The following is a 17,971-nucleotide window of genomic DNA, read 5'->3' as shown; positions in this document are numbered from 1 at the left end:
GTTATATTAATTTAATAATATTATCTTAAAGGTTCTAGTATATTACTTCTTCTTAAGATTTATTTCATAATAATTTGAATTAATTTAAAATTGTTTGCCTTGATATATCAAATTTCAGGACCTTTAAATGTATACATTTTAATAATATTAATTACCATGGATGAAGGTTATTAAGAATATTATATTTTGTAAAAGTTTTTTAAAATAGTGCATTGGCTTACCTACTAGCATATTTTTATCCACATAAAACAAATATGTATCTTTAGTCCTATTAATGAATAATTGGAATTTATAAATATCATTTTAATAATATTAATTACCATCCTAAACTAGTTATGTTATCGTTAGTTTATTAAAAAACTATATATTAACGTTAGTTTATTGTAGGGTCATACTCTTAGTTTATAAGTTTATTAATGTGTTTTTAAATTTATACATTTTAATAATATTAATTACCATGGATGAATAATAATAACAACTTGATCTAAATAGGCAATACAAGTTAGTTGGAACTTACACAATCATTAGATAGATATTTATCAAAGACAATTTAATATGTTAGAATTATTTTATCAACTTTTTTTCAAACTATTGAATTTCATTTCATTATATGTTTTTAATTGTACAATCATACTCTTAGTTATCATTACTTTATAAAAAAAACTATATATTAATGTTAGTTTATTGTAGGATCATACTCTTAGTTTATCAGTTTATTAATGTGTTTTTAGATGTATGTATTTTAATAATATTAATTACCATGGATGAAGGTTGTTAAAAATATTGTATTTTGTAAAAGTTTTTTGAAATAATGTATTGACTTACCTAGTTAGCATATTTTTATCCATATAAAACAAATATTTATCTTTAACCCTACTAATTGATTTAACAAATATGTATCTTTAGTCCTACTAATTGATTTAACAAATTTGTATCTTTAGTCCTACTAATTGATTTACCAAAATGTATCTTTATTCCTACTAATTAATTATTCTATAATGATTACAAATAAATATAAATTTGTAATCTAAATTATTTCGGTTAATTTAGTAGTTGATAAGTAGGAGATAATTTCCATAGCAAGTCAAATTGTGATATTGCTATCAGGATTTAACTGTGTGATTTTGAGTCAAACTCATTGACCCATGTTTCATGAGTAGTGATTCAACATGAATCCATCTCTTAGTGAAGGTTTTGCAAATGGTGTTGCAAGCTTTGGGTTTAACCATTTAGGAAACTCTGTAGTTAAGGGCGCTCAGGCTGGAGTAGTACTTGGATGGGTGACCTCCCGAGAAGTCCCGGTGCTTCACCCCTTTGAGCATCATCTAGATCTAATGAGTGCTAAGTGTTCCATTTATTCTCATGAGAGATGGATTCATGTTGAATCACTACTCGTGAAACATGGGTCAATGAGTTTGACTCAAAATCACATAGTTAAATCCTAATAGCAATATCATAATTTAGTAGTTTTAAGCTCCTATATTAATTCAATTCAATCACCCTACATTATTATTATTTTTCAAAATTATAAATTAGGTTCATAGATCAATTTGAAACTTCTTCATATTTAACTATTGAAGTAGGTAAAGAGAAATTAATTTGATTATTTTATAATGATCACAAACAAATCTAGAGTTTAAAATCTATAATCTAATTCATGAAGAATGTTCTCCTAAAATAAAAATAAAAATACACATACATGTATGTCTCAAGAATATGTTAGAATTATCTAGAATAACTGAGATTGGGGGTGAATCAATTATTCAAGGTCCATATGTACCAATAAGACTTTTCACTTAGCTCAATGAACCCATTAAACTATGCATACATCCAAGCTAATCACTAAAACTTGCAGGTTACTGTTAAATCAGCATGTAGCAATAAAACATGAAACATCAACACACATGACATAGTGATTTAACATGAAAACCCAATTTGGGAAAAACCACCAGTAACATGCTACTCCTTTTTCACTCTTCTAAAGTGATGCCCTGTGAAAGGCAAACCCTATTAAAGGTTACAATATAGACTGTTAAATGTGACATGGTTAAGAGATTTCAATCACCCTATTAGAAGTGAGTCTGGTTAAAGGACTTTAGAACATTTACTTGGAATGTCACCCTATTAAAGGATTTTCAAATGACTGTTAAGTCAACCTTAGTCCAAAGGATTTTACCCTAGCTGATACAATTATTAGAGAGTAACAATAGAGCTTTGATCTGATACAACTTACAACTTATCTTGTAGATTCTTGGTCACAATTTAGTCCTCAATTTGCTTGGCTTTTCATTCTTTGCAGCTCTAATAGCTTGTTCACCCTTCAAGCATTTGTCTCCTTAAGCCTTCTTGCTTGTCATGCCAATGCAGTCACCTTCTATGGTCACTTGACAAAGCAGAGTCCTTGACTCTCTATCTTTTTTCTTCCTTGGTCTTCTCTAACCTTCTCAATATCTTCCCCTTGATTCCACTCTCTTAGACTCTAGACACTTTGCTTCATGACCAATCATTCCTTAAATAGGAAATTAGGTTACTTTGTCGCTTTTCTCTCCATCGTCCATTTTAAGGTTTGGATGGATTAGGTAGGATACAATGTATCTACCACATATCTTGTCTCTTCTAGAAATTTCTCCTAGAATCTAATTGAATTTGCCTAAAAAATGGTTTACCTCAAATTTTGTACCACTAGCTCATTAGCCTTATCTCCCACCTAGTTCACAGACTTCAAGAGAATAAACTTGTCGGCTCAAATTTGGCAAATCTTTGACTTTTCAAATAATGCAGCAGCTTGGCATTATTCATCTTCTAATGCTTGGCACATACTACACTGCTCGGCATCTACTATGAGTTTAATCAACATCAACTATGATTTACTGATGCTTGATACCTATTGTGTTTTACTCGGCACCAATTGTGTTACTCGACACATACTAGAATTTTCTTTTACTCGACACCAACTAATTTTTTTCTCGCCTTGAACTAACTTTGCTTGGTACCTGCTATCAACTTGGTCAAGCTTTACAGACAGTTCTGATATTACTTGTTCTTCTAAATTTTATAAGTGTAGTCAACCTTTGTATCTTCAAGTAGATTATCAATACATCATTTCACCATTGTCTTAACTGATCCTTGTACTTCATTACATAATCATAACTCAACCTTTCCTCTTAGGTGCTATTATTACATCTTATTGATTAAATCCTCTTTATCAATCAACTAAGTGATAGTACTTGGATCTTACAAGCAATTGTCTATCAAATAAATAGAAGGTTTGATATCAGTGACAAAACAATGATTGAAACATATGTTCTACTTCAACAATCTCCCTTTTTCAACAATGATCTTTTTAATCAGATCTCAACAATCTCCCTCTTTGGCATTGATGGCAAACCAAACTGATCAACCAATGCACCTAAATGATAAAACATTTTGTTTGACCAAACTAACTAGGTTAAAACAATAAGACAATACCAAAAAGAAAAATTGTATTCAAAAATTGTTTCTTTCATCAACAACTTCTGATTAGGTTGCAAAACTCTTTCTTATGACTCCCTCTAAATTTCTTTTCTTGTAGCTCCGTCTTACAAGGTAGATTAGGATGTCTCTTCTGATTACTATTTCTCCCTCTTAGCTTTTGATCCTTTTTATCTTTGATCAGTTTCTGTTATTTCTCCCTCTTTGAAAACAATGCCAAAGACATATCATCTCAACATCTTAACATGTAGATATAGTATTTGTAGTATCTCTAGTTTCTCCCTCTATCACCTTGCTTGTGACTATTTTGGGATTTCAACACTTTGATTACTTTAGGCAATTCCTAAAGTAAGGTCCTCTACATCAATTTGAGATATTTGGCAATCAACATATTTAATGTAGGACAATCCTGTTATTACTCAAACATCCTTTGATAGGGATATCACCCCTAACTTACCTCTAAGATATTCATATGCATCCTTAGGTAATTGTTTTGTGAAGATGTCAGTAATTTGTTCCTTTGAGTTGACATACTCCATCTTTACCTCTTTTTCTTCAACTAGCTCTCTTACATAATGATACTTGATTGCAATGTGCTTTGTCTTGGTGTACATCATTGGATTCTCTGATATATTCATAGCCCTGGTGTTATCACAATAAAGTATCATAGGTTCTATTATCTTTTCTCTCATTCCTTTGAGTCGATGCTTGATCCATACAATGTTTGTGCAGTTTATAGCAGAAGCAACATATTCAGCTTTAGGTGTAGATTGTGAGATATAATTGTGTTTCTTACTAGTCCATGTAACTAGTCTCTTACCTAAAAAATTTCTCCTCCACTTGTGCTTTTTCTTTCATCTATATTGCCTCTCCAATCAGCATCAGTGAAGGCTCTTAAATCAAACTTTTCATTCTTCTTGTAGTATAGACCAAATTCTTTTGTTCCTTTCAAGTATCTCATTATTCTTTTCACTTCCATTAAATGATTTTCTTTGGGATTTGTATAAAATCTTGCAACTATCCCAATAGATAATGCAATATTAGATCTTCTATGTACAACATATTGAAACTTACCAATCATTGACCTATATAGTGTTTGATTCACTTCAGTAGACTCATCATTCTTTGATAGTTTGTTTCTTGTTATCATGGGTGTACTTACTGGTTTCAAATCTTCTAGTCCAATTTTTTTTAGTATTTCCTTGATGTACTTTGACTGGGTGACAAATATGCCATACTTATGTTGATAAACTTGAAGTCCTACAAAGAATTTGATAACATTGAGATTTCAAATTCATGTTTCATTTGATTAGCAAAATCCTTGCATAAAGCATCTTGTTCTCCAAATATTATATCATCAACAAAAATTTTAGATAACAGAATGTTTGTACCTTTTTGTGCCTTAATGTACAGATTGTTGTTATCATCAATTCTTTCAAATCCAATTTTCACAAGGTACTTATGAAGTCTTTCATACCATGCTCTTGGTGCTTGTTTCAAACCATAAAGAGCTTTGTGCAGTTTACATACCATATCCTTGTTGTTGCCATCAATAAATCCTTCTAGTTGTTCTATGTAGACTTCTTCTTCTAGTATGCCATTCAAAAATGTAGACTTAACATCCATCTGATAAACTTTGAATCCTTTGTAGGCAATATATGCAAGTAGAGATCTTACTCCTTCCATTCTTGCAATAGGGTATTATGTCTCCCCATAGTCTATTCCTTCCTCTTGTGCATATCATTTGCAAACTATTCTGGCTTTGTTCCTTGTGATTTCACCATTTTCATCTAACTTATTCCTAAATATCCACTTGGTACCAATCACATTTTTGTCATCTGGTCTTGGAACTAAACTCCAAGTTTTATTTCTGCTCAATTTTTTCTTCCATGGCTTTGCATCAATCATCATCTTCTAGTGCATCTCTTACTGTCTTGGATTCTTTCTTTCTTAGCAAGCATGATTCATTCCTCAATATATTCCTTGGAATTGGTCTAGCATCTTTGTTTCCAATGATTTGATTAGCAGGATGATATCTTCTAACATATTTGGATAGTCTTGGCTCAGCTCTTATTTCTTCATTTTTTCTTTCAACTTCAAAGTCACTATGTATATTTATGTCAGGTATCTCAGCATCTCTTTCATGTATACTAACTTTAGAATCTGAATGTACAATTTCATCATTCTGCAACTCGGCATCTGAATGTAGCTCAATTCCTAAATTCAATTCGACATTCACTGGCTATGACTCAATAGTTATAGAAAATTGTAGTCGGTTCCCAACTTGATTGGCAGCTTCTTATTCAGTAGGAATTCCTTCATAGAAGTATACAAATGATTTGTAGTCTTCTAGCCTTTTGATGGGTTCACCATCATGAACTTTTGTGTATTCATCAAAATTTACATTTGCACTTTCCACAATTTTTTTAGTGTTAGTATTTAAACACTTGCATGCTTTACTTCTTGTGGAGTAACCAAAGAATATACCCTCATCACTTTTTGCATCAAACTTACCACTTCTAGCATCTCTAAGAATATAGCATTTGCTCCCAAATACCTTGAAATGTTTTGCATTAGGTGAGTAACCATACCATAATTCAAAAGGTGTTAAATTAGTACCTTTCTTGATTTGTATTCGATTTAGGGTATAGACAATTGTACTTACAGCTTCTCTCCAGTATGTTAAAGCAACATTCTTCTCCATCATAAGTGTCCTAGCACAATCCATTATTGACCTATTCCTTCTTTCAGCAATTCCATTTTGTGGAGGGGTCCTAGGTGCAAAAGTCTATCTTTTGATTCCTCTGTCATTACAAAATATTTCAAATTATTTTGATGTGAATTCTTCTCCTCTGTCTGATCTCAAACATTTTAGACTTTTACCTATTGCTTTTTCAACTCTTGCTAAGAACCACTTAAACATTTGAAAGGCATCAAACTTTTTCTTTAGAAACATGATTATCATCATCCTGAAGTAATCATCTACAAAGAACATTATGTACTTGTCTCCTTTGTAACTTTGTACATCTATAGGTCCACACAAGTCAGTATGAGCGATTTCTAGTATCTCTTTAGAAGTATAAGTTTTTCTTTTGAAACTTGACTTAGTTATTTTACCTAGCTGACATTGTTTGCATATCACATTATCAAGCTTTTTCAGCTTGGACAAACCTCTGACTTTCTTCATGTTACTGATACTGATCAAGTTATCAAAGTTAACGTGACATAACCTTTTATTCCATAACCACACATCATCAAATTTTACAATAAGACAAGTAGCATAATCTATATCAAGATAAAATAGTTTGCTTCTAGTTTGATCTCCTTTTCCTATCAATTTCCCATTTGTGTAATATATCTTGGCAGTCTTGTTTCCAAAATTCAACTTTACATCCCACATTACTTAGTTGTGATACACTCAGTAGATTATAATTTAAACCTTCAACATAGAAAGCATTATCACATGAAATCTTTTCTGTGATTTTAATGGAACTTTTTCCTTTTATCAGACAAGGAGCATCATTACTAAATCTAATACTATTTCCATCATAATGGTATAAGGCAATGAACTTACTTTTATCTCCTATCATGTGATGTGAGAATCCACTGTGAATGATCCATCTGTCATTTTTGTTTACATAGGTCACAAGTGCAGTTGCCTCATCTTCATCAAACTCATCCTTCATTGCAACATAAACAACTTCATCATCATGTTCATCAAAATCATCTCCTTCAGCAATGTAGCACTTCTTGCCTTTTTCCTTGTAATCTTTACTGTCTTCATTTCTTTTGCCTTTGTATTCGTCAATTCCTCTGTAGTTTTTCTTTTCTAGACATCTTGCAATAATATGACCAATTTCATTACAATTGAAACAAATGATGGGTAAATTACCTTTGAACTTTCATTTTCCTCTATGGAATCTTCTTTCCAGCAATGGTTCCAGTTGATCAACATCTTCTTCATTTGTATCACTATAACTAGACATGTTTTATTTTTCTTTTCTTCTTCTTCTTTTGCTTTGTTTCATCTAAATCTTTCAATAATAGCTTAGCCTTGAAAGCAGATTCAAGACTCTTTGGTTTGTAATTGTCAAAATTAGATAGCTCAAAAGTAGTGAGTCTACCTGCCAGACCTTCAAGAGTTAGATTGTTTCCTGGAATACATCTTAGTTCTTGGATTGTAGATAATCTAATAGCATTAATAGGCAGTAATGTCCTTAAGACTTTTCTTAGAATAGTATCATCATCTATATGACTATTAGCACCTTTTATTGCACTAACAACTTCTTTTATTCTAGCAACATATTGAGCAATGTTCTCACCTTCTTCCATTCTCATATCATCAAATTTACCTCTAAGGCTTTTTGACTTGGATCTTTGAACATTTTTGTCTCCTCCATAGATGGTTTGTAGGGCACCCCATATCTTTTGTGTAGTGTTACATCCTTTGAAGTCATCAAATTCTACATAACTGAGAGCATAGGTAATCTCCAACATTTCCTGGTTGTGTTCTTTCTTTTTCTTCACATCTTCAATAGTTAGAACTCCAACAGGATCAGCATGTTCCATTGTGATGGTAGATTGTGCATGATCTCCTATTCCTCCAAGATGCAGCTTCATTAGACTTTTCCATGTAGGGAATTTCTCTCTATTAAGCTTGGGTACTTCTCTCTTGGACATCTTGATCTTTGTGCTTCTAGTACCTTTAAACTAGTTCAATCAATAGATGGCTCTGATACCAATTGTTAGAATTCTTTACAATAATTGAGAGGGGGGGTGAATCAATTATTCAAGGTCCAAATGTACCAATAAAACTTTTCACTTAGCTTAGTCAACCCATTAAACTATGCATGCATCCAAGCTAATCACTAAAACTTGCAAGTTACTGTTAATTCAATATGCAACAATAAAACATGAAACATCAACAAACATGACATAGTGATTTAATGTGGAAAGTCAATTTGGAAAAAACCACCAGTAACATGCTACTCCTTTTTCACTCTTCTGAAGTGATGCCCTATGAAAGGCCAACCCTATTAAAGGTTATAACACACTGTTAAATGTGACCCACTTAAGGGATTTCAATCAACCTGTTAGAAGTGAGCCTGTTTAAAGGACTTTAAAACATTCACTTGGAATGTCACCCTGTTAAAGGATTTTTAAATGATTGTTAAGTCAACCTTAGTCCAAAGGATTTTACCCTAGCTAATACTATTGTTAGAGTAACAATAGAGTTTTGATCTGATACAATTTACAAATTATCTTGCAAATTCCATATCACAATTCAGTCCTCAATTTGCTTGGCTTTTCATTCTTTGCAGCTCTGACAACTTGTTCACCCTTCAAGCATTTATCTCCTTAAGCCTTCTTACTTGTTGTGTCAATGCAGTCACCTTCACTTGACGAAGTAGAGTCCTTGACTCTCTATCTATATTCTTCCTTGGTCTTCTCTGACCTTCTCAATATCTTCCTCTTGATTCCACACTCTTAGATTCTAGGCACTTTGCTTCATGACCAGTCATTCCTTAAATAGAAAAATTAGGTAACTTTGCCACTTTTCTCTCCATCGTCCACTTTAAGGTTTGGATGGATTAGGTAGGATACAATGTATCTACCCCATATCTTGACTCTTTTAGAAATTTCTCCTAGAATCCAATTGAATTTTCGTTAAAAATAGTTTACCTCAAATTCTATACCACCAGCTCATTAGCATTATCTTTCACCTGGTTCACAAACTTCAAGAAAACAAACTTGTCAGCTCAGATTTGGCAAATCTTTGACTTTTCAAATAATGTAAGAGCTCAACATTATTAATCTTCTGGTGCTCGGCACATACTATGTTGCTCGACATCTACTATGAGTCTACTTGGCATCAACTCTAATTTACTGATGCCCAACACCTATTGTGTTACTCGACACATACTAGAATTATTTTTTACTCCGCACCAACTGTGTTACTCGACACATACTAGAATTATTTTTTACTCCGCACCAACTAATTTTCTACTCGGCTTGAACTAACTTTGTTCAGTACCTACTATCAACTTGGTCAAGCTTTGCAAATAGTTCTGATATTACTTGTTCTTCTAAAGTTTCTAAGTGTAGCTAACGTTTGTATCTTCAAGTAGATTATCAATACATCATTTCACCATTGTCTTAACTGATCCTTGTACTTCATTACATAATCATAGCATTCCTCTTACGTGCTATTGTTACATCTTATTGATTAAATCCTCTTCATCAATCAACTAAGTGATAGTACTTGGATCTTATAAGCAATTGTCTAACCAAAAAATAGCAGGATTGATATTAGTGACAAAACAATGATTGAAACATATGTTCTGCTTCAACAATCTCCCTTTTTCAACAATGATCATTTCAATCATATCTCAACAAAATAAACATCTACATCTAATATCTCTACTAATATGCATACATATGAAAACTATAAGTCTCGAATAAACATGTATGTTGTAAAATATAAAAAGACATATGCATGTCATCCAACTACTAAAGTACTACATAGTCAAATAAATAGTGAAATGCACATGTCATCGAGGTACTGAAATACACATCTAAGTCTCCAAAATATACAAAGTCTCTAATATATAAATGCATCAAAATATATAAATCAACTACTACTGGAGGGACCCCTCAAGATGCATATGAACAAAACAACCCTCTGATCAACTCTCCTTTACATCCTATGGCTGAGTTGCAACAATCGAACCCTAGAAATATATATATACATTAGAACTATCTAAACATATATATATATATACATGAATATGAGTGCATATAGTTTGAAACATAAATAACGTTACAAACTATCTAAAACTTGTAACTGAGCACTATTGGGTGTCTCAATAAAATCATCTCTTTGACATACATGCCCTAACCCAACACTAGCTGTAATCATGTGCTAGGTGACCTATGCCTACATTATTTACTATAACTTTTAAATATCTATCTAAACTAAATCTTTTAATTTCATATATTTAAATTTAAAAATATTATGTGTGTGTGTGTGCACACGCCTGGGTCTAAAGAGGTGGAGGATGATCATTAGACTCTATCATATCATCTACCGATGCACCTCTACTATTAACATCCCATCCTAATACACCAGCGTCATCTCCTAAAACTCCAACACCTATTGAACAACCCTCAACACTACAATCTCCCACTGCTAGTAATGATGAGTGAAGTGGAGTGTGTAACTGGCTGGGTAATGGTGTAGAATCAGTGCCAGATCAAAATAACATGTCCATGTATGATAAAAATCTCATGCTAGGACTAGCATCAATCTCAGATAGTCCTCGTAACTACTCACCAAAATCATCAAGGCCCTCAACTATGATCATAATATCTCTAACTCATATGCTTGAGTCATCTATAGAGTGTTGTGAGCCTGGTGCAAAATGTTGTGAGCTATGTTGCATATCAACTATCACTGGTGTGGTTTGTGCCTATGGAACTATGGGGATCTAATGGTGTCTAATGGCATCCATCACTAAGTGAACTGGCATCCCCTATGTATTAGAAATATAGCTGATACTCTATAACAGATCCTCCAAAAAGTACAATGGTAAATTTATGTGTGTGCTATCTTGAAAGTGCATGAACATCACCTGGTACTGGTAGTCTAGTAGCTCTATATACCTCATCAGGGGAGGTTCTTGAAGTGCTACTGGATGCCTCTGAAGATGGTCGACCTGGGCGACTCCATCAAGTGTGAATATAGCGACCAAGAAAATTAGATGTGATACTAGTAGTCGTAGATGCAATGTGTCCAATACTATCAATTAATTGCTCCCCTCTGGGAAGCAATGACAACTATATCTGCAATAGGTGCTAGTGTTGGAGTCACTGGAGGAAGTCTTTTTCCAACGAATTGTCTCACATCTAGAGGTGGCAGACGTTATGCACTGCAATACTAGTCACAATTTGTGATCCAACCATGCGCCTGTCTGCGATAATCTAGAATGTCTAAGTAGTTTCCGTTGAGCCCCATACAGAACTCAACGTACAACTATTGTGCAAAATAAAGAGGTATCTAATCGTTATCAAGATAATGACCATGTGTGGCTAAAAAGTGAGGATAGATCATATTGGTGATAACAAGATTTCTACATCATGTCACTTGATAGCCTCTCACCCTGCCCTATGTACCCTCATATGATGGAAACGGATCTCGTTTGATGACGTCTTTGGGGGCCACCCTCTTGACATCATCAAAACATGCATCTCCTAAAATCTCAGCTCTAAGCTCCCTAGATATGGCTACTAATACATTAGGGGTAAATGAATGATGAGTCCTAAACCTAGCAGTGAGATCTTATAAACTCCTACATACGGTCAAACATATGTCTCTATATAAACCATCATTGGAGGACAATATAGACTACCCTAATATAATAACCTCCTACTTTGCAAATGCAAATAATGCATCGATATTAATGCATGGATGTGGTGCAACAAGAGCCACAGCAAGACCTCCAGTAGGAGCCACACTGGGAGCCACACCAAGAGCCACACTGGGATCTACACAGTAGGAGCTACACTAGGAGCCACACCAGGAACTGCAACATGAGCCCCACCATGAGCCATAGTACAAGCCCCACTACGAGTGCCACCACTAACTACACCAGGAACCGCAGCATGAACCGCATCATGAGCTACAACAAGAGTCACAATAGGAGCCTCATCACCCTTGGGATGATGAGCAGGTTGATCGTGTGAAGTCATATCTATAATGATTGAGCTAATATATATTGTAAACACACATATACATATACATGTAGTCTAGTACACAAATTTTTATTTAAAAGATATGTAATCATACATCATCTAATCTATAACACATCAATATATCATACATGAGAGTTAGAGTTAAAGTTAGGGTTTGAATTTTCAGTTGTGATTAGATTAGCGTTTGACTTAGGGTTTGAGCTAGATTAGGGTTTGATCAAGGTTTGATGTAGATTAAAGGGTTTCATTTAGATTAAAGGGTTTGATTTCTAAGATTACAGTTAGATTAGGGTTTGAGTTAGATTAGTGTTTAATCAGGGTTTCATTTAGATTAGGGTTTGATTTTTTAGTTAGGATTACATTAGAGTTTGAGTTAGATTAGGGTTTGAGTTTTCAATTAGAATTACATTAGGGTTTGAGTTTGATTAGGGTTTGATTAGGGTTTCATTTCTGGATTAGGGTTTGAGTTTTCAGTTAGGATTACATTAGAGTTCGAGTTAGATTAGTGTTTGAGTTTTCAGTTGGGATTACATTAGAGTTTGAGTTAGATTAGGGTTTTAGTTTTCATTTAGGATTATATTAGGGTTTGAGTTTGAAGTTAGGATTATATTAAGGTTTGAGCTAGGGTTTGAGTTAGATTAGGGTTTCAGTTTGAGTTAGGGTTAGATTAGTGTTTCAATTATGGTTAGGGTTAGGTTAGGGTTATCTAGTTAGATTAGGGTTACAATTAGATTAGGATTTGAGTTAAAGATTAGGGTTTGATTTAGATTAGGGTTTGAGTTAGATTAAAGGGTTTGGTTAAGGTTATGGTTACGTTAAGGTTTGAGTTAGATTAGGGTTTAATTTAAAGGGTTTGAGTTAGATTAGGGTCTAGTTAGGGTTTGATTTCTAGGGTTATGATTAGATTAGGGTTTGTGAATAAGGTTTGATTTAGATTAGGGTTTGAGTTGGATTAGGATTTGAGTTTTTAGTTAGGATTAGATTAGGGTTTGATTATAGTTTGATTTAGATTAGGATTTGAGTTAAAGATTAGGGTATGATTAAGGTTTGATTTAGATTAGGGTTTGGTTAGGGTTTGATTTATAGGGTTATGGTTAGATTAGGGTTTGTGTTAGATTAGGGTTTCTTTAGGATTTCATTTAGATTAGGGTTTGAGTTTTTAGTTAGGATTAGATTAGGGTTTCAATTTTCAATTACGATTAGATTAGGGTTTGGTTAGGTTTTGATTTCTAGGGTTACATTTAGATTAGGGTTTGAGTTAGATTCTAGAGTTTGATTAGGTTTCATTTAGATTAGGGTTTGGTTAGGGTTACGATTAGATTAGGGTTTGAATTAGATTAAGGTTCATGATTAGGGTTTGATTTAGATTAGGATTTGAGTTAGATTAGGGTTTTAGTTTTTATTTAGGATTAGATTAGGGTTACAATTATAGGGTTAGATTAGCATTTTAGTTATGGAGCTCTAGGGTCAGAATAGAGTTAAAGAGTTTTCAAGTTAGGGTTAGATTAGGGTTAGAGTTTGAGTTAGGGTTAGAAATTAGGGTTAGAGTTTGAGTTAGAGTTAGGGTTAGGGTTAAGGTTAAAGGGTTGGAGATAGAGTTCTAATATTTTCTATTTTTCTATACTAATGTTTTTTTTGTTTTTTCTAATGCTTTTCTAATATTTTGTTTAATATTTTTTCTAATATTTTGTAATTTTTTTTCATATATTTTATAATATTTTTCTAATATTTCATAATTTTTTTTCTAATATTTTCTAATGTTATATACTAATTTATTTTCTTTAATGTTAAATACTAATATTTCCTAATGTTATACTAATTTATTTTTCTAATATTATAGATTAATGTTTTTTAATATTTCAAGTAATGTTTTTCTAATATTCTACACTATTGTTTTTTTAATATTTTTCTAATATTTTCTAATTTTCTAGACTAATATTTTTTAAAATATTTTCTAATATTTTTAAAAATATTTTCTAATGTTTTTTCATAAAAAAATTTTCATACTTTTCTAATATTTTTAAATATATTTTCTAATGTTTTTCTAATATTTAAATGTAATTTTTTTTCTAATGTTTTTCTAATAAAACTAATATTTTTCTAAATTTGTTTATAATTAAACTAATGTTTTTTCTAATAAAACTAATCTTTTTCTAAATCTTTTTTCTAATATTCTACACTATTATTTTTTTAATATTTTGTAATGTTTTTGTAATATATTGTAATATTTTTTTAATATTTTCTAGACTAATGTTTCTTTAAAAAAATTCTAATTTTTTCTAATATAAATGTAATGATTTTTCTAATGTTTTTCTAATAAAACTAATATTTCTCTATAAAAAAATTCCTAATATTATACTAATATGTTCTTGATATTCTAGATTAACATTTTTCTAATATTTTCTAATGTTTTTCTATTATTCTAGATTATTGTTTTTCTAATATTTATCTAATATAACACTAATTTTTTTCTAAATTTGTTTCCTAATGCTAAATTAAAATTTTTCCAATATTCTACAATAATATTTTTTTAATAATTTCTAATGCTTTTCTAATATAAATGTAATGTTTTTTCTAATATTTTTCTAATAAAACTAATATTTTTCAAAATTTGTTTCCTAATGTTATACTAATTTTTTAAATATTTTTTAATGTTTTTCTTTAATATTTTACACTATTGTTTTTAATATTTTGTAATGTTTCTCTAATATATTGTGATATTTTTCTAATATTATCTAGACTAATATTTTTTTAAATATTTTCTAATATAAATGTAATGTTTTTTCTAATGTTTTTCTAATAAAACTAATATTTTTCTTTAAAAAATTCCTAATGTTATACTAATATTTTTCTAATATTCTAGATTGGCATTTTAAAAATATTTTCTAATGTTTTTATAATATTTTAGACTATTTTTTTCTAATATTTATATAATTTAACACTAAATTTATTTTCCAATGCTAAATTATTTTTTTTCTAATAGTCTACACTAATGTTTTTTAATAATTTCTAATGTATTTTCTAATAACACTCATATATAACTAACAAATACAAAAAAAAATTATAAATGAGAAATTAATAGAATTAACTAACATAAATAAACAATAAAAATATTAAATTCACATGAAAATATGTTGTGAAAACATATAAACATACCCGAAAGAGTGCAATGACCAAATCTAGAGGAGAACGATGCAAAGTGATGCAGCTCGCTTACCAATCCGATATGTTTGCTCCAACATCCAGATCAAATTCACCTTGCAGTAAAAATGAACAAGAAAAATGGAAAAAATGGGGTTTTCATCTCAAAATCGTCGTGAACATATTAATAAAGGATGTTCATGCAAACACCCCTTATTTAAACTAAACATGTTCGCGTGAACATGCAATTCTTTTATGTTTGCGCAAACATTGTTAATAAGTTCACATGAACATATAGAAAATTGAGTATGGGAATTTTGCATCATTTTGTGATTTCCTTTGTGCCACAAAAGTGGTACCCAGCATTGTGGGTTCACCCATGTCCAAGGTATTTATGCTTTTGTTGTAGGAAGCTTGATGTATGCTATGGTATATGTACGAGGCCAGATATTGCATGTGCAATGGGAGTTTTTGGCAGGCATATGAGTCATCTAGGAATTGAGCATTGGAATGTAGTTAATTGGATTCTCAGATATTTGAGAGGAACATCTAGTAAGTGTTTACATTTTGGGGGCTCTACTACTGATTTATAAGGTTATGTTGACTCAAATTTGGCAAGAGATATTGATACCAAAAGGAGTACTATAGGTTATGTATTTGTTGTTGGTGGGGTAGCAATAAGTTGGGTTTCTCGATTGAAAAAGGTTAATACTTTATCCACTAAAAAGGCAGAGTATGTTGCTACTACAGAGGCAACCAAGGAGATGATATGGCTTCAGTTCTTCTTGGGAGAATCGGGACACCCTTAAAAGGATAATTATTGTTTATAGATAGTTAGAGTGCCATTCATCTTGCAAAGAATTTAGCTATGCATTCAAAGAGAAAACATATACAGTTGTGATACCATTTCATTTGGTCAATTCTAGATGATAGATAGTTAAAGTTGGACAAGATACATACAGATAATAATCCATCAGATATGTTTACCAAGGTAGTAATAAGGGTGAAGTTGAACTCCTCTTCAGCTTCGTTTGGCCTGGTCTTCTAAACTGAACAGAATAAAAGAACAATTGAGTTCAGGGTGGTTTGATATTGTAGTGGGAGCTACAAGTTTAGTAGTGTTATTATCAGTCTCCAAGTGGGAGGTTATTGTTGTGGAGTCTAATCAGTCTCCAAGTTGGAGATTGTTGTGATGTGGAGCCTAATCAGACTTGGAGGTTTATTCGACACGATTTTCTCCCCATATTATTTCTACAAGGATTTGGGATTAGTGCCCCTAACACAGAGTCAAGGGGTAGCGCCCCTACAGGGTCTTGAAGTAGCATCCTAGGTGTGCTCCCTATTGTAGTACAAGGTGGGGTCGAAGGGCAACACCCCCACAGGGGTTTTCGAGGGTAGCGCCCCTAAAGCCAAAAATGCCCTTATATAGTAAAAGGCATTGGCTACTATTTTTCCTATTGGATGACTTATTCTAGCCCTAATTTTGTAAGTGACCAAAACTTGTATAAAAAAGGTTAGGGTTAGGGATTTCTTAATGTAATGGTGATATTGTAGCTTCTTGCAGTGGTATTCAGTTGTAAGGGGTTGTGGATTGTAATCACTGGATAATAACAATATTTGACTTGTTGGTGGACATAGCCTAGGGATTGAGTGAACCATGTTAAATCTTGGTGTCTTGTGTTCTCTTCTGTGCAATCTATTATTCTCTGATATTTGTTATATTTGCATGTAATTATTCTTTGTTTGAGGTTAATCCTAACATATAGCATGTAAGCACATTTTGGGGACCAAAAATGTTTTAGGCATCTTTTTGGTCCCTCATCTTTGTGTGTATGCTCCATTGTGGAGCATAGCTATCAACAACCTTTGTTCTATAATGAAGGTAATTGAACAAAGTAAGCCCATAAATTTAAAGAGGTTAATCTCAAATAGTTTAGTGAGATCATGTGTTTAACATGCTTAGTTTTACTTAATTATTAGAACTTGAATAAATTTGATCATACAAATTAGTCAAATGTTGGTGAAATTTAAGAGGCATTAACTCTATGATTAAAAATATGAGGATCATTGTAGCAAAAAAAATCAAGGTCCCTTATAAATACGTCTCAAAACACTAAAGAGCACTCCTAGTGAACAATGGAACAAAATGATCAACCCAACTTCTTACTTTGCTAAGAGACAGTGCCTATAATCACCTGAAGATGAGGGTTTCAAATTTGAATTGCTAACTAAATATGGATATGATTATATTGTCTATGAATTTCATTAATAGAAAAAATGAACAAGAAACATATATAAAATCTTCATGGTAAGCAAGGACTTACACCATACAATGGTTGAAACTTGGCAAAGAATATGTGTTATATTCACTCGAGTCTTCTTCTAATCAAACCTTACCTATCAAGTATGCATCCTAGCCATGTGCATCCATACCATGTTTGCTCAAGAGTAACGCACAAGTGCAGTAATTATATTGTGGGTGTGCAATAGCATTCCAAAAATGTACCCTAAATGCACACAGATGTACCTAGGGAGAACCATACGGAAACTATGTTTAAAAGTGTACAATAAATTTTCAAAAAAAAAAACCTTTGTTGTGGCACATGCA

Source organism: Cupressus sempervirens, chromosome 3 (assembly GCF_028749045.1).
Source record: "Cupressus sempervirens isolate cs-2001-9-10 chromosome 3, ASM2874904v1, whole genome shotgun sequence".
Taxonomy (NCBI): Eukaryota; Viridiplantae; Streptophyta; class Pinopsida; order Cupressales; family Cupressaceae; genus Cupressus; species Cupressus sempervirens.
This window is presented reverse-complemented; position numbering follows the sequence as displayed.